The 26,899-nt window shown below is 34.1% G+C and overlaps 1 long non-coding RNA gene across 1 annotated transcript in view; it reads right to left on the bottom strand.

Moving 5' to 3' along the window:
• Positions 1-26,899, bottom strand: part of LOC141570486 (uncharacterized) — a 76,456-nt gene that overhangs the window by 25,658 nt on the left and 23,899 nt on the right. The window contains exons 2-3 of the long non-coding RNA XR_012494450.1: positions 3,569-3,632; positions 2,633-2,708 (exon numbers count right to left, since the gene is read on the bottom strand). This is a non-coding gene — a long non-coding RNA (uncharacterized LOC141570486). The remainder of the gene's footprint in view (positions 1-2,632; positions 2,709-3,568; positions 3,633-26,899) is intronic.

The following is a 26,899-nucleotide window of genomic DNA, read 5'->3' as shown; positions in this document are numbered from 1 at the left end:
ATAAAAACACACAAAAACTGAGGCATTTCAAAGCACTTCCGCTGCGTAAGCATGTGTGTTTGATTATTTTGTTTGGCCCAAAGAGGATTAAAGGGACCAAGGGAATGTTCACTCATCCTATCCAAATTAGCCATTTTGCAGTAAAGTGTCTCTTCTGATCACTGTTCTAGTTAAACATGTGCACAGAGTGCGTAATTGTTGTCTGGGTTGATCTGAACAAAAGATTCCTGGCAGGAGTTGTGGTCAGAACACAACATCCATGAGAAATTAGCCTTGCCACAACATACTCAGTGTAGAAAGGAATCCAGGCAGTGGGGTTAGTGAAAACGAGGAACTGCCTCTGAAAGAAATGTCAGATATTCACCTCTCTTTTGTAGGCCTTTCAATGGTGATTTTTATAGGAATTTTATTTTGTTTCCTATCCACCGGCCTTAAATAGTGTCTTTTCCTCTCTTAATTGTCCATTCAAATCCACACTACAGCTGAGCCCAAGAATGAGTATTGAAGCATCTATAGGACCTACCTGGGAAAACAGAATTTTACAAGATAAAGTAAATAGGGAACGATACATAGCAATTTAAGGAAACTTTTCCTACTACTCTAGTCCACATTGGTTTCATCCTTCTTGGTCCTTTGTAGCATTTTAGTCTGCCCCACTATATTAGTCTTGATTGTCTGATCTATTGTATTTATTCCAGTTCAAAAGAAAGAATAGTATATCACCTATTACCTTATAATATAATGTGATATTACCTTATAATTACCTGACAATATAAGGTAATGTTCATGGTTATGCTTTGTAAACTATTAAGTATTTTGTAGTGTATTTAAATTTATTTTGTATGCTATTTCTGGTTCTTGATTTATATCATAATTACTTTTAAAATTCTCTTTTATCTGGCATCATGCTGTACAAAATGAGGGTTTGTACTGTTTATTCACTTAAAAATCAATCAGTAATTATAATATTTTTAAATTATCCTCAGTCATTGAAGGACATACTGACTCTCTAGGTTAACATTTGTCAAAGATGACTGCATCAAAGCCAGATATTGCTTCGGAGAAAAGCATTTAATCTGAAAGGGCAGAGTTTAGTTTCCCTTATTCTTAAATTCATGCTTCTTTTCCCTTTTAGATAAATTAGTCAGATTTTCTCCATTTCAAAATGATGGTTATTTCTACATTGCTACATAGGTTTTAGAGGTACCAAAAGACCTCAATAAAAAGAAAACAAATTTTAAAAAATTAGGTTTTAATGACTATTAATAATCCCTGAACAGTAATCTCTTGAAAAAAGACACTCTTGATATTATCTCTGAATTGTTTTCAGCACCTAGCAAACTATGTTATGGAGGCTTAATTAAGGTCTGTTGAATAAATGAGTAAAGGTCTGAGAGTAGGAGAGCCCATCTGTGACCAGCAGACCTTGGCAGTAACTATTGCTACTGACAGAGAATTAACAGCGTGAAAGGTATCTAGGCATCAAGTGAGAAATAGCATGATAATGCCTTTTAATTCAGGAATGAGACTCCTGCACTAATCACTGAGCGTAAATTTGTCTGTAAGGACATTTCTTATGAAAATGGTTTGTTAACACTCATTCCATGATGGAGGTTTTATATTGCACAATACTTAGTTTGCTTTGATAGGGATACTCAGTGGGAATTGCTACCTTATTGATATGTGAGCTTAATAATGGACACATGCCAAAATTAATTGGGAAAAATAAAGCACATATAAAGTAGAAAATGAAGAAATAGGAGCAGGAAACAATAGCAGGAAAGATCTGTAATTGAGAGAAAGGATTTCTTGATATTAAACTCAATAAGAAATATTTCAAAGGAAATACAGTATTGCGTAGCACTCCATTAGCTGTCTTTGCATATCTTCTGCTGAGTCCAGCTCCTCTTCCTCCTCTGTAACTGGTTCCCAAGATTTTCTACTACTCCCTCAATTTGCTCGATTTTCCCCATTTCTTATTGAAGTCAGCCCTAGAGTTTGAATGAAATCCATATTTGCAGGTATATGCCAGGAAATTTCTATTTTCACATCGTATTTTCATCTCAATTTCACGAACAGAAAATCTGAACCCATTCATTTAAAAATAGCTCTGTGCGTACTTTCTTATTTTCCTCTTCATTAAGTCACCTGTTAGGGGGACTTGGTCTCATTCTTTTTCTTTCTTTGCTACAGCTGAATTCTCTCCAAACCATTTATTCTTTTAAACATGTGTGGGAAACTTGTAGGCATAAGGTTATATTTACAAGAATTCCCTTCCCAGATGTCAGTAAAACTAGCCAAAAAAAAAAAAAAAAAAAAAAAAAAAATGATCTATGTTGACTTTTAGAAAGATCTTAACCTCATATACACTTCCAATGATTTTCATCAAGACACAAATTCAACCTAATTTATATAGTTTCTCAACACAGTGCAACAAGTGTCATTAGTAATTAAAAGAAATAAAGACATTGCAGAAACAAACAAATATGAAAGCCACCAACAATATCCACAGCTAGAGCTATAAGCATGAATGGACTGTGGAAAAGAATGAAAATATTCTGTCTTGAACCAATTCCCCAACTGTAACTCAGCCAGAATGTAAGAGAAAGTTCTAAGCCAAGCCCCTTCTTACTTGGGAGGTGTAAAATCTGGAAGCAGGTCTACTGTGAAACAAACTTCAGACAAGAGATGACCAAATATTGGAAGACCTTAAAACAGAAGCATAAAATGTCAATCTGATTCACTTTTCATCTGAGGGTGAACACACTGAAGCAGAACACGCCAATTCTCAGCAACACTGAATATGCTGTTGTAGCAACAAAGGCGCCCTCAACCTGGCTTGCTGGATGTGAGGGCTGGACTCCCAACAATTTTTGAGAGAAACAGCAGGAAAAATGTCTTTTACCACACTAATTCCCCACCTCCCTTCCTTTGATTCTCAGGAAAATGAATGAGAACATATGACAACAACACTCAGAACGCCATCTTGTTTGGGAAGAGCAAGTCTGAAGGGAGTCAAGAAGATATTTCCTATACTATTTTAGGGAAAATAGCAAAACATAGGTCTGCCCCCAAAGGTAAGAAAGGAGAATGAAGGGAAAGATCATGTTGATTTTGTTCATTATTCCATGGCCAATACCTCTGGCAGTGCCTACAGAAAGGACCCCATGAGGATCTGATGAAGAAACTGTTTTGGCAGAAGGTAGGAGGATGGACTTTGAAGTCAGAGAGATGGTGAAGAGGTCTAGATCTGCAACTTTTTAGCTCTGTGTCCTTGGACACAACTTATATAATGCATTACATCCAAATACATAAAAATCAGGCTCTAGTAACATCCATCTTATTGTGGTGATTAAAAGACACAATATGTTTGAGGTGTTCAGTTCACGACTGCAGGCCATCCATCCTTGGGTTCCCCAGCTTGGTTCTCCAGTAACACCAATTCCTCCTCTTACCTCCTTAGGATATGGAGTGGTAAGTGTTCTCCACTGTTGCTGATCTCTGATTTCCTCAGCATCCCTTATCAGTTTCCTTAATCCTGACCACAACTCTGTAAAATATTACTTACATTAAGTTTCTTGCATCTTCTGATTGGATTTTGATTCCTGGTAGGATTTTGAGTGGTACAGGGCCTGGAAAGGAGCAGTAATCAAAAAGGATTACTTTTGATGGCATTATTGGTAGGAGTAGTTGTACTAGTGGTCATAGCAGTAAGAATCAGAGTAGTACAGCCAGAAAAATAGTGGCAACTGTTATTGTTACTGGTATGAGCAGAAAGACTCCCATTGTAAAATAAAAACTGCTACAGCAAAAGAAGTACCTAAGGTGGATACAGTATGCCATAAGATGGGAGACAACTTTGGATTAGAACAGTATTACACCATCAAGAAAATGAAAGAAAACATGTATTTTTAATACAATATAAAATTTTTACTATAAAATTATTAGTTGCTTAATCAACTAAAAATAGCACTAAGAAAAGAAATAAGGGAGAAAGTTAATGTTGTTATAAAATATAAGAGTGCATTTTAAACCAGGACACATATCGGCCATCTAGAAAATGGAATTAGTAACAGACTTGAGAAATTAATTTTTTAAAATATCAAGGAAAAATTTTTTCAAAATGAGTTTTGGTAAAATACATTAGAATCCAGCAGATGGACAGTTGATTTTTCCGAAAAACAGAACAGAAAAAAATATTCAAAGAAATGTTAAAATAAAAATACTTTAATAAAATGACGTGGTCCTGTAATTAAGAAAGACTCACTGTGTGTGTGTGTGTGTGTGTGTGTGAGAGAGAGAGAGAGAGAGAGAGAGAGAGAGAGAGAGAGAGAAAGGGAGAGATTATCCTGAATTATTGATCTCCAATGATTTAAAAAGATCATGTTATCCATGCAGAAGAAGCAGATCACTATGAGTTAAGATTTAAAAAAAAATAGGTTCATATCAAATTTCTACTCAGCAGTATGGATAAGAGAAAGCAATAGAATAATACATTAACAAGTTTTGAATATAAAATCGTGAACCATAATTAAATATTCAACCGTTTTTCACATGTCAGAGTTTAGAAAATAGACTCAAATACATGACTCAGAAAGTCTATATGAGTCTGACCTAGAAAAATTTATTTGAAGATGTACTCTACCATATACAAAATACATTAAAATAAGGAATTTTCAAATGGGCAAGCCGAGAGCCTCAACAAATGGTGAGTCCAATTGTTGAGACTGGTGAGTCCAAAATGATAAAATTGCTTTAATTTATTTATCTTTCATGGTAAGAAACAATGAATATCTTTACTTGCAAGTTTATAAATGGAGAAATATGTTTAAATTTGTAAAAGAACCACTAATGGAAGATGTTAGGGTCTACACTTTGCAGATTACTTAAGGGAATGTTTATGGATGTGGGTAGGGGTTGAGAAGGTCAATGGTGCAGTCACAGGGGTAGAGAAAAACAAATGAAAGACAGATTATATAGCTAACTACAGAAAACAAAGGAAACAAAAATAAACGAAGAATATAAAACCAAATATGCCTGTTTAATAATTAGAAATAAAATAGTCATCTTTTAAAACAAAATGATTCACATTAAACAAACTCAAATCAATTACATGCACCTACAAAGGAGATATCAAAAATAAATGTTTCAGAAAGTTTTGAATGAAAGAATGGTCCAAATAAAATCAAACAGAAAACTAGTAGGAATCATTGTAAATTCAACAGTTGGCTTATGATGTGCTTTTCATGTTTCTTTTCCTGGGTGTTCCTTGAGCTTCTTAAATCTTGCAGTTTTCTTCAAATTTGGAAAATTTTGGCCATTATTTCATCAAATATTTTATTTTGTTTCTTCTTTTGTTCCAGAACTAAAAGTACATATGTTAAGCTATATAATATTGACCCACACATCATTGAGGCACTCATTTTTGTTGAGATTTTTCTCTCTGTGTTTCACTTTGTTAGTTTCTATTATTGTGTCTTCAAGTTCTCCAATCTTTCCTTCTGCAGTATATAATCTCTTATCACAGTATAGTCTTCATTTTTAGAGGTTTTATTTGGGTCTTTTTTACATCTTTCACGTCTGTCCTCATCATTTCCATGCTTTTCTCTACATTCTTGAACAATGGGAAATTTAAAAAATATATATGTTTTATTCTCTTATGTAATTTTATCATTTGAGTCATTTTGGGGTTTGTTTCTATTTTTTGCCTCCCCTCCTGATTATGGGGCATATGTTTTTGCCTCTTTGCATGTCTGTTAAGTTTTGATTGGATGCTGGATATTGTTTCCTTTCCATCTCCTGTACTAAATCTTATTTATTTATATATTTATACACCATTTGGTGTTGGATTTTTTTTTCTTTTCATTTCTTTAAATATTTTTTAATTATTTTTTTCTAGGATTCAGTAAGTTCCTCGGAAACAATTTGATTCTTTCAAATCTTGCTTTTTAAGATTTGATAGATCAGGTCCTGGGTGGCCTTTATTCTAGGGCTAATTTGACCTCACCACTGAGACAATGCTCTCATGAGGACTGACAATTGCTCTGTGTTTTAGGAGGTATTTCCACTCTGGATGGCGGGAGTAAAACAAAGCTTGGCCCTGTGAGCTCTGGGAATTGTTCTGTTTATTACTTTTCAGTGGTTTTCTCCTTAGCCTTGGGATGTTTCTTACATACAATAGAAAACTAATACTGAGCCAAAAACTTGAGGTTCCCGTTCTGCAAATCTCCCAGGCTCTCTCTGTGCTGCACTTTCCTCCCTGGTCTTCTCTGCAAATTCTATTCATCTTGGCTTTCCTGAATTACAAACTCTTTTTCTTCAACTCAGCAAGACTGCTGGGCACTGGATTTGTCATCTTTGTGGTACTGACCAGAAACTTGCTCTGAGCTAGAGCACCCATAGATCCAAATTCACTTGTTTCCCTTCTTCTCTTACAAATCACTGTCTCATGCTGTCTATTGTTCAATGTCTGAAAACTATTGTTTCATATGTTTTGTATGGTTTTCTAGCTGTGCAATGTGGGAGATAAATCCCTACCCCAGTTATTCCATCCTATACAGAAACAGATGTCCTATGCTAAAATCAGACAAACTTGAATTCAAGGTAAAAAGCATTAAAATGGAGATTTGTTTTTTAGTGATTATTATTATAATCCATAATGAAATTATGGTCTTACACTTTTTGTACAAAATTTATTCTTTCACCCATCCCACACATTTTGACTTTGTGGCAAATTACCACGTGCCGGCATTTTTCTGTTACTGGGCAATTTAAAAAGAGATATTTCTGCTCTCAAAAAGCTTCTAATGGAACATAGAAAGATATTAATAAAATAACACCCCAAAATAAAATGACCAATAATGAGTGCTATAGAGAGAAGTAAATTAATGTGATATAACAAGTGTCTATCAGACCAGAGATCTGGGGCATTGCTATTTCAGCTAAGATCTGAATAACAAGAAGGAAACCTCTATGCACAAAACAGGAAAAAGAGCATTCTGGAAAGTGGGAAGAGTTAGCACACACACTCTACATGTGAATGAGTTTGTCCCATCTGAGGAAGAGAAAGAAATCCAGTGTGACTGGGGTTGCTGAGGAAAGGGAAGGCTGAGGTCACGGAAAGAAGGGTTCAAGCCAAGTCTTTAATCTATGCGAACAGAGTTGAAAGTGTTGATGGATTTTAAGTGGGGTTGGGATGGAAAGCTGTTGGGAGGTTTTAAGCAGGGGAGCCTGGAAGTTCATTCTGACTTCTATGTAAGAATCAAGAATGGAATGAGACCGCTTGAGAACTGATATCAGTAATCTAGGCAAGAGATAACTGGCTTGGACTAGGATGGTACTAGTGGGGAGAGTGAAAGGCGGGTAGATTTGAAATTTTTGTGGAGGTAGAATTAACAAGACTTACTGTTGAAATGGATTAGAAAACTTTTGATTTTTGGTTTCAGTAACTGGGTTTGCAGTCTTACCATTTATTAAGAGAGACAAAAATGGAAGAAAATTGGGGGATATAAAATAAAAAATAAATAACAACATGAAATATAATGAGGAACAAAGAGAAATACACCAAAAGAAGAACTTTAAAAACACTTATCTCAATTTTTCACTGACCAAGAAAAAAACATAAGTAAACATAAAAAAATAAAAGAAGGCCAGGTTCTGACTAATATAGGTATTTATTTAACTCTATACCACTTCAGAAAAAAATATATTTTCTTTTCAAAAGCTCATGAACCATTTACATAAATTTATCTATGTATTAGGCATGAAAGAAAATGTCAACATATTCTAACCTATAAAAATATTACAGACAAGACTTTTATCATAGTACCATTAAAATTAGAAATGAATTTAAAAATTAAATTAAAATGAATACCCCCAAACTTGGAAATTTTTAAATTCCTAAATTGGAGGTCCAAAAAAATCACAAAATTGTAATGCAAAAAGAAAAAAAATATTGTGAAAAACCTATATAACACATAAAGAATCCAAAGATGCATTCAGAAAAATCAATACTCACATTTTTCATTACTAAATGAAAAAATAAATCAACCATTCAACTAAAAAATACAAAATTATCAATAAAATAGATATAAGGAAAACATGATAAGGAAGAAACCAATACCAAAAAAAGGGTTAAAATGAATAAAATGATAGATCTAAGAGTAGTTTATTGGAAATGCTAATAAATACATAAATCATGAGCTTAAACAAAAATAAGAAAACAAAGTTATAGCATAATAGAAAATATATTAAAATACGAAAACAACACACTTTACACAACATTATAAGAGAAAAGCTGGTTAAGCATACAAATTTCCAGGAAAATATGAGTTATGAAATGACTCAAGAAGAAAAGGAGAATGTTATAAATTAATTTTCTAACTGCTGGCCTTTAATTTCTTTTATGAATTCAAGCTACAGATAACTTCTAAGTGACTTAAACTGTTCCAGAGCAAAAGAAAAGAAAGCAATCTCCATAACGTTTTAAATGAAGTCAGCAAAACTCAAAAACGATATGTTTCAATGAGAATAAAAAATAATAAAATTTTAGTCCAGCACCACTAATAAATATTCATGTAGTAGCCTAAATAAAATGTTAATTAGACTTGAGGAAAACATGGAAAGTCTTGTAAATCCATGATTAACAAAGACTCATTCCAAGAATGCTAGGAGATTCATTACTAGGTGATCTATTGCTATAAATAACCATTATTATAAAGAGCAAAGAAAAAATATTATTGTCCTCATAAATTTCCCAAGAAGTATTTAATAAAACTCACTATGCATTGCTGATTTAAAAAAAAGGGTTATATGGATTGTGACACAGACACACAGACACAGACACATTGTCTCTCTCTCTTTCTCTCTCTCTCTCTTTCTTTCAGTATATATTCAATATGCTATAACACTAAAAGTCTGTGTTGGGCTTAACTGCATATCTAAGAAGACTAACTCTGGGAAACATGGTCAAATAAACTTAAAAATTTCTTCATTAAAAATGTCCTCAAAAGTTGATAAAATGTAAAAAAATCAAAAACAAAAATATGAGACACTGTATAAATTTGTTTAACTTTATTTAATGGATAAACTAATAAAACTGAGACTTTTTTTTCAGCACACCTATTAATATGCCCTGGCAGACATTCCCTCATTATGAGTTTTAAATTCTGTACTAGAAAAATTCCATTAAAATTAAGAGCATCATTGTTATGCTAGCCATTGCAACTAGATAATAGAATAAAATACAATACTTGATACTAAAAATAAAGAGGTAAAATTATCATTTTTTGTAGCTATCACCTGTGTGAAGTTTGTTTTTTAACTTTTTTATTTATTTAAGTGTGTTTTTTCAGGACCCATCAGCTCCAAATCAAGTAGTTGTTTCAATCTAGTTGTGGAGGGCACAGCTCACACTGGCCCATGTAGGGATCGAACCGGCAACCCTGGTGTTACAGAGCACCGCGCTCTAAACAACTGAGCTAACCTGCCACCCCTGGTGGAGTTTTTAAGAAAACATTGAAAACACTGAAAAATATAAAGTAAAATAAGAGCTTATGAAGGTGTCCAATAAAGAAATTAACATAAAAAATATAGCTTTCTTTGCAAGTAATTAAAAAATACAATATAAGTAAGGATATAATTCACAATGGTGAAAAAAACATTAAATTATCTAGATAATAATAAACTTTAAAAGAAATATGTAGGACTAGTGAGAAAAATTTTAAAACTACCAAAAACCATGAAAGAAGACTTAAATAAATAAAAAGACAGTTCTTAGTCTTACAGTTAACACTAAATATTTTTAAAATGTCAATTTTCCCTAAAATAATTTATAAATGTATTAAATATCAATTAAAACCCCAATTGGATTTTTTTCTAATTTGAAAAAAAACTTCTAAATTTTAACTGGAAGTATGAATGTACAGAAATATCCAGGATATTCTAATGTAAAAGAGAAGTAAGAAGATACATGCTTTCATATATATATTGTAAAATATATCACAAAACAGCAGTTATAAAAATGTATGGTGTAGAAATAGACTGGCATTAATGGAAAAGAACAGAGATATCATGAAATAAACCCCTATGTATGGGAATTTAGTGTGAGAAATATGACATCTAAAGTCAGGTGGAGGAGGGAAGACATTATGCAAAAAAGACGGTTATATGATAACTAAATAGCCATTTAGAAGAATAAAACATCCAAAATAAATTCTAGGTTGATCAATTATTTGTAGAAAATTAAATTCTTAAGTTATTAGAAAAATGGGTAAATCAAAATTTGTATAACACCCTGCTGAGGAAGTTCTTTCTAAGCTTCCAAGCATACTGCACCAAAAAAAGAAAGAAAGAGAGAGAGAGAGGGGAGGGAGGGAGGAGGGAGGAGGGAGGGAGGGAGGGAGGGAGGGAGGGAGGGAGAGAGGGAGGGAGAGAATGAAAGAAAGAAAGAAAGAAAGAAAGAAAGAAAGAAAGAAAGAAAGAAAGAAAGAAAGAAAGAAAGAAAGAAAGAGAAAGAAAGAAGAAAGAAAGAGAAGGAAAAATATAAAGGAAAGGGTAAATAGATCTTGACTAAATAACAATAGAGAAGAACTGTTGACCTCCAGAAATACAATAAATGAGTTTGAAGGTAACCTCAGGAATCAAGAAAAATATCTGCTGAAATATGACAGATAGGTAATTTCACCAATTTTTAATAAATAGATTAAAATAAATTTAAAAATATATATACCATGATAGTAAAAAAACAAACAAACAAACAAAAAACAAGGGAGTTGAAAGGTATTTCAGATAGGAAAATATAAATGACCAATAATATTTGAAAAAGTATTCCACTTTATCAGTAATTAAAGAAATGAAAAAAGCGATGAGTATTTTGAAGAGTTGAAAAACATGACAAAACTTAGTTTCTATAAGGTTTTGGAAAACTCGGGAAACTCTTATTTGAAATACACATCTGAGCAACTTTTTAAACATTATTTAAAATATTTATCAAAATGTAAAACATCTTTTTAGTACATTGATCCAACTACTGTGGATAAAACCGAGATAACAATACTGCAAGTATATCAACACTCATAAATGAGGAAAGTGTGTGGTTTTCTTTGGGTGTGTTCTGTAGGTTTTGACATCAGTGTTTTAACATCTTCAAAGAATTTAGATTTCCTTCTTTCTTTATGTTCAGAAACATTTTAGTAAAAAATTAGAAACATCCAAAATGTTTATCAAGAGAAGCAAATGAAAGCTACACTATTATTAAAATCATGATGTAAATCTCTATTGATCTTGTTGAATGAAAGAAAAAAAAAACAGGTTAGAAAAAACAGTATGTACATTAGTGCATGTACATGAAACTGCATATACTTCTCCATGTGTATATCCATGAAAAGAAAAATATCAGGAAGCAGTTCATTTAATAGTTTGCAGTTTTCTTGCCCTGAACTTTAGAATTTGGGGTGAATTTAATTTTTCCTTTGTACTATTTGATTTTTTAGAAAAACAAATACTATGTATTTCTTTTATAATTAGTAAATTAGTGAAGTATTTAAATTTAGGAAGAAAAGGTATGTCTATGTAACTTCATTTTTAAGTGGAATAGACAGAATATAATTGTGGAAAAGACCTTTATTTTGAGAAATTAAGAAGTTATCAGAGTCTAAAATAGTTTCAGAAGAATGGAGAGAAGAAGCCAAATCATAGGGTATTAAATAAGAATAAATAGAGGACGTAGAAGAGATAAATTTGGAAATTGTCAGACTGTTTTTACTTTCCTCCTATTCCATTATCTCTGCATTGCTTCAATTTTCTCATCTCTTTTCTGCATTTTAATGTTAATCTCTCCTTCCTCACCTTAGAGATGGCACCTTGCTCACATTGCACTAAATGATCTGTACCACCTCCTCACAAGAGGTGTGCAGGCATAGGAAATGTTTCTTATGCAGGTTAAGAACGTACAAACAAGGTCTTGAATAGAAATACCATGCATTGGAGCGTGAAATATACTCATTTAAATTCTACTTTGTTTTCCTTTTCAAAACTGAGCCCTAGCTCTTTAACTCTTTGTTATCCTTCATATTCATTTTCTGTTGATTTCCCCAGTTGTTCGGCATTTTCTCTATGACCTACAGGCTTTCCTCCATCTTTTCACTCACCCCAACTGTTTTCATTCTTTTTTTTCTATCGCTTTCCTTCTTTTTTTTTTTGCGCCTTTGTAACATAATAAAACTGGAGGCCTACAGTTGTTCTTTTGAGTGCAAAGGGTATTGCGTAGCATACAGTAATTAATTTTTATTTGTAGTAAACATACACATCAAAAATTGAACAAAGGGTGAACTAAAGAAGAAAGACGACACAGAGGTGATATTACCTGATAAACAAATGGCTTACACTGAGAATCTAGTGTATGATTTCCAGTGTATGCCATATACTTCCATATACTTCCATGCTTTTTTAACAATACTGACGGCAGAATTACCATTTTGGGGGGAGTGAAATGCTTTTGTATTGTACAGCAGTAATTCTCCTTCTCCTTCTCCTCCTCCTTTTTTTTTTTTAACAGGAAATCCTAGTACATTGTTTTTGTCCCTGATTTTCTCCAAGTCCTATTGATTCTCTCCCTCCAGGTGATGTTTTGGAATCATTTCGCTTCATTCCATCTCCACCATCACCACTCACTGGCTTTACTACAGAAGCCTCCCAACAGCCCTCCCCATCTTTAATCTGGATCCCCTCTAAAATCCACTCTACACACACCAACAAGTTAGCTTTAAAAATATTAATTTAATTATAGTAATCCTCAGCTTAAAACCCCTGAATATCTTTCAGTGTTACTTAGGAGAAAATTAAAATTGCTAAATTTATATTTTAAATTATTAAAATTGTGAACATGGCCTGTGAGGTCCCACCTGATCTGGCCTGGGTCAGCTTCCAGGGCTTCCTCTTAACATTGCGCCCCTCACTCACTGACCTCCAGACTCATTAGCCTTCTTTAAGGTCTACGTGGGCCAAGTACTTCCTACTTCAGGACCTGCATGCGTGCTGATCTCTCTACCTGTGATTCTCTTCTTCTTTCTCTTCACCTGGCCAAACACTGTTCCCTCTAGTCTCACGTGTTTCCTTGGGAAGGCCTTCCCCTACACCTGTGGCAGATACGTGGTACTCTGGCTCATTGCCTCTTCCAATCTCCTTTGGTGTGGCCTCCTGAACTGAAGACCTGAAAAGCTCAAAATTGCATTACTTGTAGTCCCTTGCTACCTGGGTTCTCAATGTGATTTATGTTTACCAGATAGAAGCTCTCATGGAAGGCTTCAGAAATGAGTTAACTAGAGAGAAAAACAGAATGTGAGGCTTCCATTTCAAAGGTGTAGATCTTAGCAGAGGGGTTGTGGGTCTGGGGCTACTTAGCAGCAAGAATATCATCTCTCTGATTCTGGCATCAGTAATAAAATCCCTCATGGTCCAGTTCTGTAGTATGGCTTTGGGGAGTGTTCATGGCAGCTCATTCTAAGATCCATGACTTTACCACTCATTCTGAAAGCCATTTAATAGTCTGCAATGAATACCTTTCTGTTTAAGCTGCCCAGCATAGGTTTTGCTATCTGCAGTTAAACCCTAACGGTTAAGTGGACCCTCCTCAATCTAAATCAGGCCCCTCTCTTACAGTCTTTTATTACTCTTGACATTTCTTTCAGAGTATTTATTCTAATTAGTAACTACATATTTACTCATCTCTTTGTCTGAGTTGCTGCATCCTCAGCTTCATGAGAATGTAATAGGTGCTTAACACATCATTGTTGAAGAAATTAACAAAAACGCTAAATACATGAACATTCCTCTTGTTTCCTGCCTGATTACCTGCTTTCTTTGGCTTCCAGACTGTAGATATACTAGCTGTTTGGATATAACTACTGTTAGTTAGTGACCGTCCTTATTATTCATTCTGCACCCATCCAAAGTAATCTTGCATTGTTCTGCCTTAGCAATATGGACTCCACTAGAATTTCCTTCTTGAGTCTGACCTCACTACAATGACTAGAATTAAACTAAGTCTCCCTGACATTCACTCTTAAATATAAAATAATGTATACTGCAAAGAAAGTGTGTAAATATTTCAGCACAAGAAATTTGGTATGAGATTTGGACAGTTAGATTAATGTGTCCTTGCTACATACAAAGTCTTTGGGTTTTCTGATCTCCAACTAGAAGAAGGAAAAAAAGATTACTGACAGGGAAGAGCAGAATTATTATTGAAACATGTGTTTTCCTCAGCTGTATCATATGCCTTTTACATTGACAAATCTGGACAGGTGTTTTACGTTAAAGGATGAAATTTTGATTTAGAGTATCATCCATTATGTTCTATACTATATGAAGAAAGTCACTGGATAGACACCACAAAACAGAATGAAAGAAGAGGAAATAAGACAGCTAAATCATGGGAAGAATGAGCTAGCAGGCTCAGAACACTTATCTTTTATGACTGGCATTTACATGTGCTCCCATATGCAGATCTAACTCAACTTTTGGTGACTTGTGAAGACAGCAGCCTGTTCCTCTTCCTGTTTTTTTGATGTCAGTGAATGAAATGAGCCACCAAGAAACCCAGACATCAACCTTAATTCTTCCCTCCTCCTCACAGATCGCACAGATTCATCTTCTCCATCCCATTTGATCAATAACTACATTCTAAAAATTTCCCTTTTCTTAATCTTTTGTGTGTGTTTGTGTGCTCTACTTTTTGTCAGTATTATTAAAACAGTCTCCTAATTGGTTTTCCATCACGTTAATTTAGAATGACATGTCTAACTCCAAATACTGCTCACATCATGCTCGTCCCCTGCTTGAAATCCTGTAGTGGCCTCCCTTTCCAGTCCAACAAGTTAGTTTATGATCCCTTCTCATGCCTTACCACTCCCTCTCCCACTCATGCACTCTTTGCTCTATCTTCATGGAAATACTTTAAATTCTCAGAATGCACTGGGTCATGTCCCTAGATCCCATACCCAAGGTTTCTGCACATGCTGCTCTGCATCTCTGATACCTTCTTCCCATATGCTTTGCTTGGCTAACTCCAACTCATTTTACAGGGTTCAGTTTAGACATCACCTCTTCCAAGAATCCCTTCCGAAACCCTAGTGTCTGGGTTACCACTGAGCCTATGTCCCTATAAATTCTATCACCACCCTAATTTATCATCCTCCTAAATTTGCTTCTTTACCTTTCTATATCCATTAGGATTAGGTTTGGCCTAATATTCAAATAACAATTATAATAATAACAGTGGCTTAAACAAGTTGGAAACTTCTTTCTTTTACCTTATGTAAAGGAAATCCAGAAGTGAGCAATACTGGGTTGGTGTGGCCACTTCAAGATCATAAGGCTCCTAGGACCCTTCTATTTTTTGAAAATGATGTAGTTAGCACATGGTTCCATCCCTATAGATGCCACATAATCAGAGAACTTTAGTAATCGCATCTGCATATCAGACAGCAGGAAGGGAAGAGAAAGTGTTAGATAACGGGTGCACGTCCTGTCTATTTCCCTTCTAAGGCACTTTCCTGGAAGTCTCACCCATCTTAGCTTATTTTTTATTGGCTGCCCCTATCTACAGGGGTTGCTGGGAAATGTTATCTTTTAATTGGTCACATTGACTCTTGTCTTCACACTGTGCTTCTGTTGGAAAGAAAGAAGGAAAGGAGGGATATTGAGCAGCAATCTTTTCTTCAGGAGCAGGGACTATCTCTGTATCATTGTCAGGCCTGAGCACCTTACCACACACTGAGTAGATGGTCAGTAAGTATTTGCTGAGCTAAATACTCACATGTTTAAGGATAAAGAGTGTAATATTGAGCATGCTGATAGGTTAGATGATGGTTCCTCATATGTCAAATAGTTTGTTTATTTTTCAAACTGTGTAATTCTTTTTTATTTTGTAAATAAAGTCTTATCTAGGACTGATTATGAAGCAACAGAAGTAGAATGCTTGGGTTAGCATCAAGCAGCCTGGGTCCTGACTTGGCCTCCCCTTCCACATTCCCTGGGAGGAGTCCTAGGATATCTCCTTGGAAATCTAGAGCTCCACAAATCACAATTTGAAAACAACTGTACTTAGGATCCTACCAGCACAGGAGTCTCAGATTGTAACACTAAAATCAAGGTGCTGTCATATCATCAAGAAATAATCAACCCAGTTTGTTATCAATAAAATTTAAGCCAACTTCTTTCGTTCCTGACAATGACATCATCTATTCTTGGAACACTGAAATGCACTGTCAAAATGCTGAAGTAAGGAAGAATGGCATTGGAATAGCAAATGCAAATTAAAACTTGGTGGTCTATATGGAATACTGAAAAGCAAAGATATAGTCCTTTCCAATTTCAATTGTGCCTGTCTTTCAAGGTGTAGCTCACACCCTAATTCATTTATAAACTCTTCAATGATATCCCCTGACTGCCCACTTCTAAACTAGATGTAGGAATTGGATGGGACTTGGCCACTGGATGCAGATCATGGAGTCAAGGGGAGACATACTACACATAGCATCAAAGAGCAGAGCTGGGATGGAAAAAAAATCAAGCAAACAATGGAGCCCAATTATTCTTCAGATGGTCAGAGAGATAAAAATGAAGTACAAGGTAATAGGTAAACTGAAATATTAGCATAGAGCCAACAGATTTAGAAGGAAAGGTAAGAGAGGGAATAAAGACTGGCTGGAATGTGAAGACTTTTCATGGGACACCTGTGACCACCATTGTAATAGATACAATTTATTGTAACTCTAATAAGGCCTAGTACTTTGATACGAATTTTATATACCTTATTCTTAATCCTCATAACCACCTTGAAAGAATGCTATTATTATCTCCATGTATCCATTCAGAAACTGGCTTAATAAAGGTAAGTAAATCTCTCACATCTTTGGTAAGAGAGAACAAACTATACAATTGTAGTTGAGCATGTGTGACTCCACTGCGACCCCGTGGTCCTTTACAACACCAAGGTGATGCTGTGATTCCTGAGTTGCAGCGCTCTCAGACAGGAGCCTCCTCTTTGGTCAATATAGTTGATGATTCTTCAGAGAGGTGCTTGAGACTGTTTCTGTAAATACAGCCTTCAGGGTGAGGACAGCAGAGCTCGGAATTTAGTGATAATTATTTCTATTTACTCTCTCACCCTCTGAACTCAGAAGTCTGCACAAACATTGAATCATAAGCTGTGAGGTAATGGGTGCTAAATGATATTGGAATTTATTATTTTCATAGTGAAGTCTGTCTCCTTCCTTGATCATCTCGAAAATATACCATCACATTTCAAATGGAAGAACCTCCTTTCATTGCTCAGAAAAGGCTCTCTACTGGGACTCTCTATGGGGGATTAAATTAGGAATTTAAAGAGCAGTTAAGAAAGGAAAAAAGATGCTGGAGAAATCCTTCCCTCTCCCTGTTCCCATGTAGTTACTTCTCTGCCATCTCAAAATTTCCCATTTCCTCACTGCATAGGTCTCCACTCCCATCCATCACTGGAAACCAGGTTGAACCCAGCAGTGACTAAATCTCTGAACCATCTCTACTCCAGCTAATTTATTTGTTGCTGATTGACTGAAAGGCCAACTTCTTCCTTTGAGACTATTTCTGAAAAGTTCACCAATGTATCACACATCATCAAACACATGGCCACTGGGTCTCTTTACTAAGGAGACGAATGTAAGCAAAGCAGAAGCAGTTGTGCTTTTTCCTGGAGAAGTTAGCAGGAAGTTGCACAAAGCTTTCCACAGCTGTGCAGAAGTGCTCCTGGAGTGGTCCGGAGCACTAGTTTACCACACTGTCTTACATATTCTTCTGGTTTGACCTCCTTCCCAGAGGAGAAAGGCCTTGGCTTCCTGCTCTCTAGCATCTCTTTCTTTCCTTCCTGATGAGCACCTTTCCCAGTCTTCCAGGCTCCAAAGCCTCCAAGCGCAAAATGGCATGTGGAATAAGAAACTATCTCAAGATTATGTAATTAAATAAGTAGATAAATTATTCATATGATTTAAAATGAATAATTTACTTTCATTTGAATTATCCAAATGTTTTAAATTCATTTTTTTATTTTGTTGGTAGCTTTACATAAATCATTGGCTCAAATTATTCTGGATGAGTAGAGATTGCCTATATTTTTAAAATATAATATGTCTAACATATAAGAATTTAATTTTGAAATCCTAAACTAAGTGAATTTCAAGGCCTTCTAAGGAATATATGGAGCAAGGAAAAAAAAGGGTTCATTGTGATTTTGAATAGTCCAGTCAGTCCTTATTGGGTTGTGTTAGCACATTTTTTGTTTGTTCACACATGATTAGCTAACATTCTTCTGTGCCTGTAATTTATGTTTTTAGAAAGGATAATTTCTTTGATTATCCTTATACTCTTAGCACCATGATGGGCACATCTATGGCACTTAGTAAAAATGTACTTTGAGATTAATTTTTAAAATTATGACGATCTAGTAGATGGGTTAAATAAATACCAACTTCGCTTACTGACTATTAATAATAACAGTATGATATATTCTCATGGAACACTAATAGTAGGACTTTGTGATGGAATTTCTCAAATATAAGCAAAAATAGATTATTTTAAAAGCCTCCAACACGTTAAATGCATCTGTTTCTTAAATGTCCTGAAAATCCCTCTCAGTCTGGGTATTGTAAGTAGGGTTTCCCTTAAAAGACAAAACAAAACAAAACAAAACACACAAACAACAAGAGTTCAAAATTGGCCACAAATGAGCCAAAGCAGAGTAAATTAAAAATGTGGCTCTCTGCCATCTTGCAAAGTTGTTATAGTCAATGGAAAGTGCTGTCCGCCTCCCTTAACTATTCCTTGGCTGAGTGAGGGCTTTTCTTGGGAATACATTTTTCTAGAGAAATCCTAAGAACATTTGTTTCCTTGAAAGGATGTGTGCTCTTGCTGGTGAATGTTGATTTAGGAAGAAGATGAAAGAGATGTGACAGGCAAGAAGGGCTGTGCAGTTCATGTAAGGGGAAGGGAGGAGGGACGGATTTGTGTTTGTTGATTAAGTCCTTATTTTGGCTAAGTGTTAACAACCATCATAACCTTTACTCTTGCAGGTGATTTTATTTCCCATTTTATAGATGAGGAAATCACTTAATTACATTGCCTAAATTCTTTTTTTTTAAAGCAAAAAGTATATAATTCAGTGGCGTTCACTGTATTAACAATGTTGTAGATCATTTCCACTAATTCCAGAATATTTTCATCATCCACCCAAATAACCCCTGTACCTGTTAGCAGTCACTCCCAGTTCCCTTACCCTATACCCTGAAAACCACTACTCTTTTTTTCTCTATAGATTTGCCTATTCTGGACATTTTACCTGTGTGGACTCAAAAATATTTAGCCTTTTGAGTTCAGTTTCTTGTATAATGTTTCCAAAATTTATCAAGTTTCTTCTTCGTGAGTCAGAGACCATTGTATGAATAGTCCTATAGATATCTTGCTTATTCATTATAGTTTGATGGATATTAGATTGTTTCTAGTTTTCATTTCTCTTTATGGCTGAATAATATTTCATTGTATGGATACACCATATTTTGTTTATCTGTTCATCAGTTGATGGGCATTTGTGTTGTTTCCACTTTTTGGAAATTATGAATCGCATTGTTATGAGTATCTGTATAGGAGTTTTTTGTGAATGTAAGTTTTCAGTTCTCTTGGGTATATACCCAGGAGTAGAATTTTTGAGTTCTATGTTAAACTCTATGTTTAACTTTTTGAGGAACTGTCAAACTATTTTCTAGAGTGGTAGCACCATTTTACATCCCCAACAGTAATGCATGATGGTTCCAATTTCACCAACACTCACATAAATATATTTTTCCTTTTTTTTTTCTTTTTAATTATAGCCATCCTAATGGGTGTGAAGTGGTATCTCATCGTGGTTTTGATTTGCATTTTCCTAATGACAAATGATATTGAACATTTTTTCATGTGCTTGTTAGGCATATGTATTTAATGTATCTTCTTTACGGAAAAGTCTATTGAAATTCTTTGCTTATCTTCACCTTAGGTTCTTTGTTTTCTCATTGTTGAGTTGCAAGATTTCTTCATATTTCTAGACACTAGACCCTTATCAGATACATTATTTACAAAAATTTTCTCCTACTGTGTAAGTAGTCTTTTCATTTTCCTGGTAGTGTGCTTTGATGCACAAGTCTTTATTTTGAAATTGAACCAATCATTTATTTTTAAAGAAATTAAATAATGAGAAAAAGGCATTTTATATTTACTCACATATTAAACAGTCCAGTTCTTTTCATTTTATGAGGAGAATTAAATTTCTATTAACATTCTCCTCCAACTTTAGGATCATCCTTTAATATTTTTTACTGTGCAGGTCTGCCAGTGACAAAGTCCTCCAGGTTTTATCTGATAATGTAGTAGAGGAAGGTGAGATAATTAGCTTTACAATTTAAAATCTCTGTACTACATTGATTCACTTTTTAAAAAAAATTTATTTATTTTAAGTGTTTTTTTTCCAGGACCTATCAGCTTCAAGTCAAGTAGTTATTTCAATCTAGTTGTAGAGGGCACAGCTCACAGTGGCCCATGTGGGGATTGAACTGGAAACCTTGTTGTTAATAGTACTGTGCTCTAATCAACTGAGCTAACTGGCCGGCCCTGATTCACTTTTTATAACAGCATATTTTAATATTATTATCAGATGACAAAAAATTTAAAAGAGAAAAGCGTATTGAATTTCAACAAGGGTTAATTTATTCATTAAAGCAATCTTCCTATTATATTAGCATGTGACTCATTACAAATAAAAGAGATAACAAAATTTTATGTTTGAGATCTTAATTTTTTCCAGATTAGAGAGTTTTTTTGTCCTTCTATGCACTAAATATTAGATATTCCTTGGAAACCCACTGATTAAATATATTCTGAATAAGAAACTCACTGAAACATTTCTGAAAGGTGCAAATTAAGTCAAAACAGAGGAAAAAAGATTCAAAGGAAATTAGCTCAAGAGTTCTATTTTTATGACTACATGTGCAGAAAAGTTTCAACATAGTACATATTTTCTAACTTAATGTTCTTTATTGTCAAAATTTTCTTACATGTATTCAGTGAGAATTGTAAAAATATGAAATGATGTTGATAATATAAAGTTGCTTTTTGTTCACAAATGTGTAACTTGAAAGACTAATAGAAGTTGTGCAGAGAAAAATGTTGAAAGCAATATAAAAACATTATAGGCTCCCCCAGACTCTTGAGAATTATTCATGATGCTGATTAACTCCATTAGCATATCACATGTACTCTCTGTATCTGTTCTGGAGGAAAAAATAAGAAAGCAATTCAGTCTTTATCATTTGAGCTATTTGCAGTCCCTCGGTGAACAACTGGTATTTTACAAAGTGAACTGTGTTTTGACAGACTGAGGTTTTTCATGTAGGTGATGAAAAAGAAAAGCAATTTTTAAAAGTGAATTTAATCCATACATTACAATTTAAAGGGAGAAGTTATATTTACTGTGAGGTTGAGGGTATTTTTTTTTTTTCATCCTCTATAGTGATTGGATAACTTAGTTTTTATGTGTGTTTTACCTGTAGAGTAACAGCACTGGACATGGAATCAGAATACATAATTTTGATTCTTGCATTTGTCATTAACTAGTGGGATAATCCTGAGTAAGTCATTTAAAAATTTCTAAACCTGAGATTACTCACATCTAAAATGGTAACACAGTTATGAAGCTACCTAATACATAAGATTGATGAGAGATCAAAATAAGGCAATGTTTGCAAAAGCAGTTTGTAAACTGTCAAGTTCTATACAAATGTATCATCGTCATCTCAATCATCATTGCACCATTCTCCACTCATGCACTTAGAAAAAAAACATCTTTTCCCCTGATTTAGGCTTTCTATTATGTGTGAATGAAGCACACTGCTATCCTCTTCCATAAAAATTGAAAGGGAGAAAACTGGTGGAAGAAAGTCTGGTTTAATATTTTTAACATGTAATCTAGTCAACAGATGAGGACATTTGGGTTTTTCGTGAAAAAGACAACAGTGACTTGAGAACTCAGCTTCCCCTTACATCTTTACTACAACCTAGCTCAGACCGTTCTTTTTTCCTTAAGCATTGGTCAGTAGGCATATCTGATCATTTTACCTCATCAAGTCTTTGCGGCTCCTAGTCTTCTCCACTCTGACATCAGATATATCTTCCTAAATGGGAAAAGATTATCTCCATGTTTGTAAACGTCTATTAATTTCCATTTGCATATAATATAAAATCCATACTCTTTGTTTTTGAAGGCTCATCCTAACTTGCCTCTCCTACTTCTGAAATTTCCAAAGTGAGAATTACTCAGAGTCAAAATATCCAGAATCAATGTAAAATGTCATATGAAATTTACTTCTGCTTATAGTCTGAAAAATTTAAGAATATTATAAATGATTCCTTCATATCTGCCACTTTTTAAACTCCTACTCTTTGCCAGCAGTGTATGTCATGATTTTCATACCAATGCCAGCTGAGTTAGGTATTACTGTATTATTTCCAAGTGAGCAAATTAAAGCATAACCAGATCGAATCACAGAACCTAGAACATATACCTTACAAGCAGTAGCGAAAGGTTCTAGATTCCTGAGTTCTACCATAGACTTCCTTTGTATTTATGTTTTAATTATTATAACCCTTGGGATTTTTTCCCTGAATATGAAAGTGATATTTTCTGTAAGCAAACATAAAAATAATTAAATTCCTTCATCACCGATAAATATTTGGTTGTGTTTCCATCCAGTTATTATTGATAATTGTAGACTTTTTAAAAATTGTGTATTATTAAATATATTACTTTTATGACTTTTCATTGTATCTGTTTGTCATTACACTATGAATATTTTACCATGTCATTAATGATACTTTAAATAATTTAACGAGTGCATACATAGTATGTCATCATATAGTATTTAATTTATTTAATTGGTTCTCTTTCACCAAACATTTATATTTAAAGACTTTTGTGACATACTCCCAAATTATTTTCACTTAATGTTTCATAATCAACCTTTCCCAACAGTAAAAGAGGTTCGTTTCTTAATGCAGGCCTCACCAAGATGGGTATTATATACATTTTTTTTTTTAAAAGTTTATGTGAACTATTGCAATGTCTTCATAAATTATCTTCTCTTTTCTATACTTCCTATTAATACATTATCCAAACAGTAACTTTTAAATATTAAACTATGAAATACTTTTAACATGCTTTTAATTGATATATAACTAACATATCATAAAAGTCACCATTTTAAAGTATACAGTTCAGTAGTTTTTAGTATTTTCAGACTGTGCAACCATCACCACTATCTAATTCAAGAGCATTTTCATCAAAGTCCCTCATACCCATTAGAAGTAACGTCATACCCACCCCCTGTTCCCTTGTTCCCTGTGAATGACTACTTTCTGTCTCTATGATTTTGCCTATTTTGGACATTTTCTATAGATGGAATCATACACTATGTATCTATGCAGGAAAAAGGTTAGCACATCACAGTAGGTTATTCAAACTTTGTATATTCCCAAGAGAGGCCTATTTGCAGGACTGGCCCTTGGCCAGCTTGTGGGAGTTAAACTCTGAGCCCTTGAAATGTTCAACCTGGTAAGAGTATTATTGTATACCTAAGACATTGAGTCATGCTGTATTAGTTCGCCCAGAAAATTTACAAATGTGATTTATGACAATGTGATTTATGGTGCACTCCTATTTTTCCTGAGGGCTGAAATCTGAATAGCTGAAGCCTACGCGACTGACACCCAATAAAAATCCTGGATCCCAAGGCTTGTGTCAGCATTCCTGGTTGGGAGCACATGTGTTGTCACACACTGTTGCTATGAGAATTAAGTGCACCCCACGTGACATCACAAGAGAGTACACTTGAAGCTTATACCTGGGCTCTCGCAGACTTCCTCCCACCTCACGCACCTTTCCTTTTTGCTGGTTTTAATCTAGATCCTTTTGCTGTAGTAATTCATAACCATGAGTACAGCAGCTTCTGGCTCCTGTGAGTTTTTCTAGTGAATCATCAAGCCTGAGAGTCGTCTTAAGCTGACACAGTGGCTTTTTTGTTTGACTTCTTTCACTTAGAAAGAAGCATGTGAGGTTCATCCATACTGTAGCATTTGTCAGTGCTTCATTCCTTTTTATTGTTGAATAACAAATGTCCCGTTTATATTTCAAAACGACTCATTTTAATATTCTGAGTCCTTTCTGTGTGTTTCCATTTGTTTGATAGATCTTTCAATACCTTTAAAGATTCCAAGCCAATAGTAATATTGCAGATATCATATTATTCCATCTGTTTTTTGGAGCCTAATTTGATATGAATTTGTGTTATTTGCATATTTGCTGTTACAGAAGATATGTGTGGCTCTTTGGTCATGTTATTTTATGCTTAACACATTGATTTCTAAAATTTTTCATTGCTGATTGTTTTGTTTTATATATTTTAATTTCTTCACTGATAATTTAGAAGAAATATATGCTATACATTTCTAAAATAAGTATATATCTACATTTCTGAATTAGGAGATTTAAAAACCCAAACAATATATATTGTCTCCTTGTACATATTTGTAGAGGTTGTATAGTTTGACAACTTTTATATAACCATGACTCTTTATCCACCAGGTATAAACTTCTTTTGGAGTTAATGTTGATAATTTATATTTTTTCCCAAATTAAACAACTTCTTAATATTTCCTTGTATATTTTACGAATTTGTAGGGTGCTTTTTTTTCTTTTCTTGATTAGACTTGCTTAGAGGTCTATTTTATTGCTTTTAGCATTTCTTTACCATAAAAATCTGATTTCTAGGTTTATTTATTAAGTCTACGCTTTTCTTCTAAAAATTTATGATATTCATTATTTTCTCCTTTATCTATGTTATTTTGTCCTCTTGCTTTCCTTAGGTTTGTATGCTCTTTTTTTCTCACTTTTTCAGTTTCATGCATGTTTCTTTGAAGGGTATAAATGCACTTCAGAACAGCTTTGCCCTCAGTCTCCTGAGTTTTGATACATAATGACCTTATTGCTGCCATTTTCTAAATACGTGATATTTAAAGTTTTAAACTTCCTCTTTGGCCAAAGAATTACAGAAGATAACATAGATGATTAAAAGCTCTTACCATTCATTTAATTAGCTTTCAAAAACATCTTTTTATTAATTAGTAGTTTATTTTTCATGGTTAAAATATGTGATCTGCTCAGTTTCTACTTTGTGGAAAATAAGAGCTTGTCAACATTTTTAGATCATCCAAAAATACTGCATATTCGTTTGTAGGTTAGAGTCTTTTTCTAACAATCTATATTAACCAAGATAGTCTAAGTGCTTAAAAAACAAACAAACAAACAAAACAATAATGGTAATGGCTGAACTGAAATAATCAAGTTTATATCTTGTTCCTGCAACAGTCTAATGTGGCTGTGATTGGTCTCGTGATCTGCTCTAAGAAATGATTCAGGGATCCAACTTCCTTTACCCTCCCGCAGGCAGTACTATTCAAAGTGTAGCGGTCTTTAAATTGTTATCTGGCCGTTTGTGGAAGAATATAAATCAACTGCATTACTTATCACATGGTTTATTTGATGTACTATTTACAGTAAGAGTTTCTTAATGAAGGAAGCATTGGCTGCCTTAGAGTCTTAAAGTCTGAAGTTCTCTACATCTTATTGGAAGACTAGAGGAAAGAGACAGCAGACAATTATCAGGAGGCTTATTTGAGCAGTAGCGGGGTGGCATGTATCATTCTACCCACATTTCATTGGTCAGAGTTCACATGACCACATGCCACTGTAAAGGAAAAAGGAAAAATATAGGGTAGCTGAATGCCAAGGAGGGGGGAAAAAATGGATTTTTGAAAACATAGTCGTCTCTGCCTCAACAGGAATATTTTGCAGCGCTTCTTGTTCTCAATCACATTACTAACGACATACATGCAATTTCTTCACACCCAAGAAATAAAGGTGACTTTCAATCAATACTTATTTTATTTTAAGACACAATATTGGGCTTTCTTTGTCTGACCTAGAAATAAGGAATCTGTTTTCTCAGTTTACTTGTACTTTATAAAAGGCATCATTATCATTAAATTGGTCCCTGCCAAGAGTAAATAACAGGACTAGCAGTGTGCACCTTGCCATGAAAACTCGTTCTCATCTGGTCATGTCACACTGGTACTATTGGTACATTTCAGAAACATAATGGATGTAAAATCTGATGCTTGGCCAATATTATTTTCTAAAAGGCTTCAATTTATCAAAAGCTTCTGAATAGCACGTATCAGTTTTTTAACCTCTAATCTCACCCTGATTTGTGTTTAGTCCTACTCTATATAAAACTGTAGTTTACTCTAGATGTTTAGAGTTCAGGGGTTAAAATAAGATTTCTTGATTTTTTTCCTCTTAGGGCTATTTTTCTCTCACTTATTCAAGACAAATGGTTTATTTTTGTTTCCATTTCCCTATTAATGACCCATTATGAGTCTTGCACAGCAACTTAAAGAACACATTTTCTAATTTATGATTCTGAAAGACCTATCCCAAGTATTGCCAACAACATAAATAAACCCATCTTGTAGACTATCTCTGTTAACTCAGCTTAAAGTCAGAAATATAAACATATGAATTAGTGGGCCATAAAGACCTGAGGGAGCAAGTTTATTGCATATATATCAGCCTTGCAAGGTTGAGTAATTCTATTTCTCAGTTCAGTTCAAGCAATTGTACGTTTAACTTATGCTTGATTTTCCATTAAAAAAAAGAATTGTCATCATTTGTCTAACCTGCTTTTCTGCCATGTAGTGTGTTTTAAATTGGTTTGCTAAGATT

This window comes from Rhinolophus sinicus, linkage group LG01, assembly GCF_036562045.2.
Source record: "Rhinolophus sinicus isolate RSC01 linkage group LG01, ASM3656204v1, whole genome shotgun sequence".
NCBI lineage: Eukaryota > Metazoa > Chordata > Mammalia > Chiroptera > Rhinolophidae > Rhinolophus > Rhinolophus sinicus.
The sequence above is the reverse complement of the archived record's forward strand: the minus strand, read 5'-3'. Positions and strand labels throughout refer to the sequence as shown.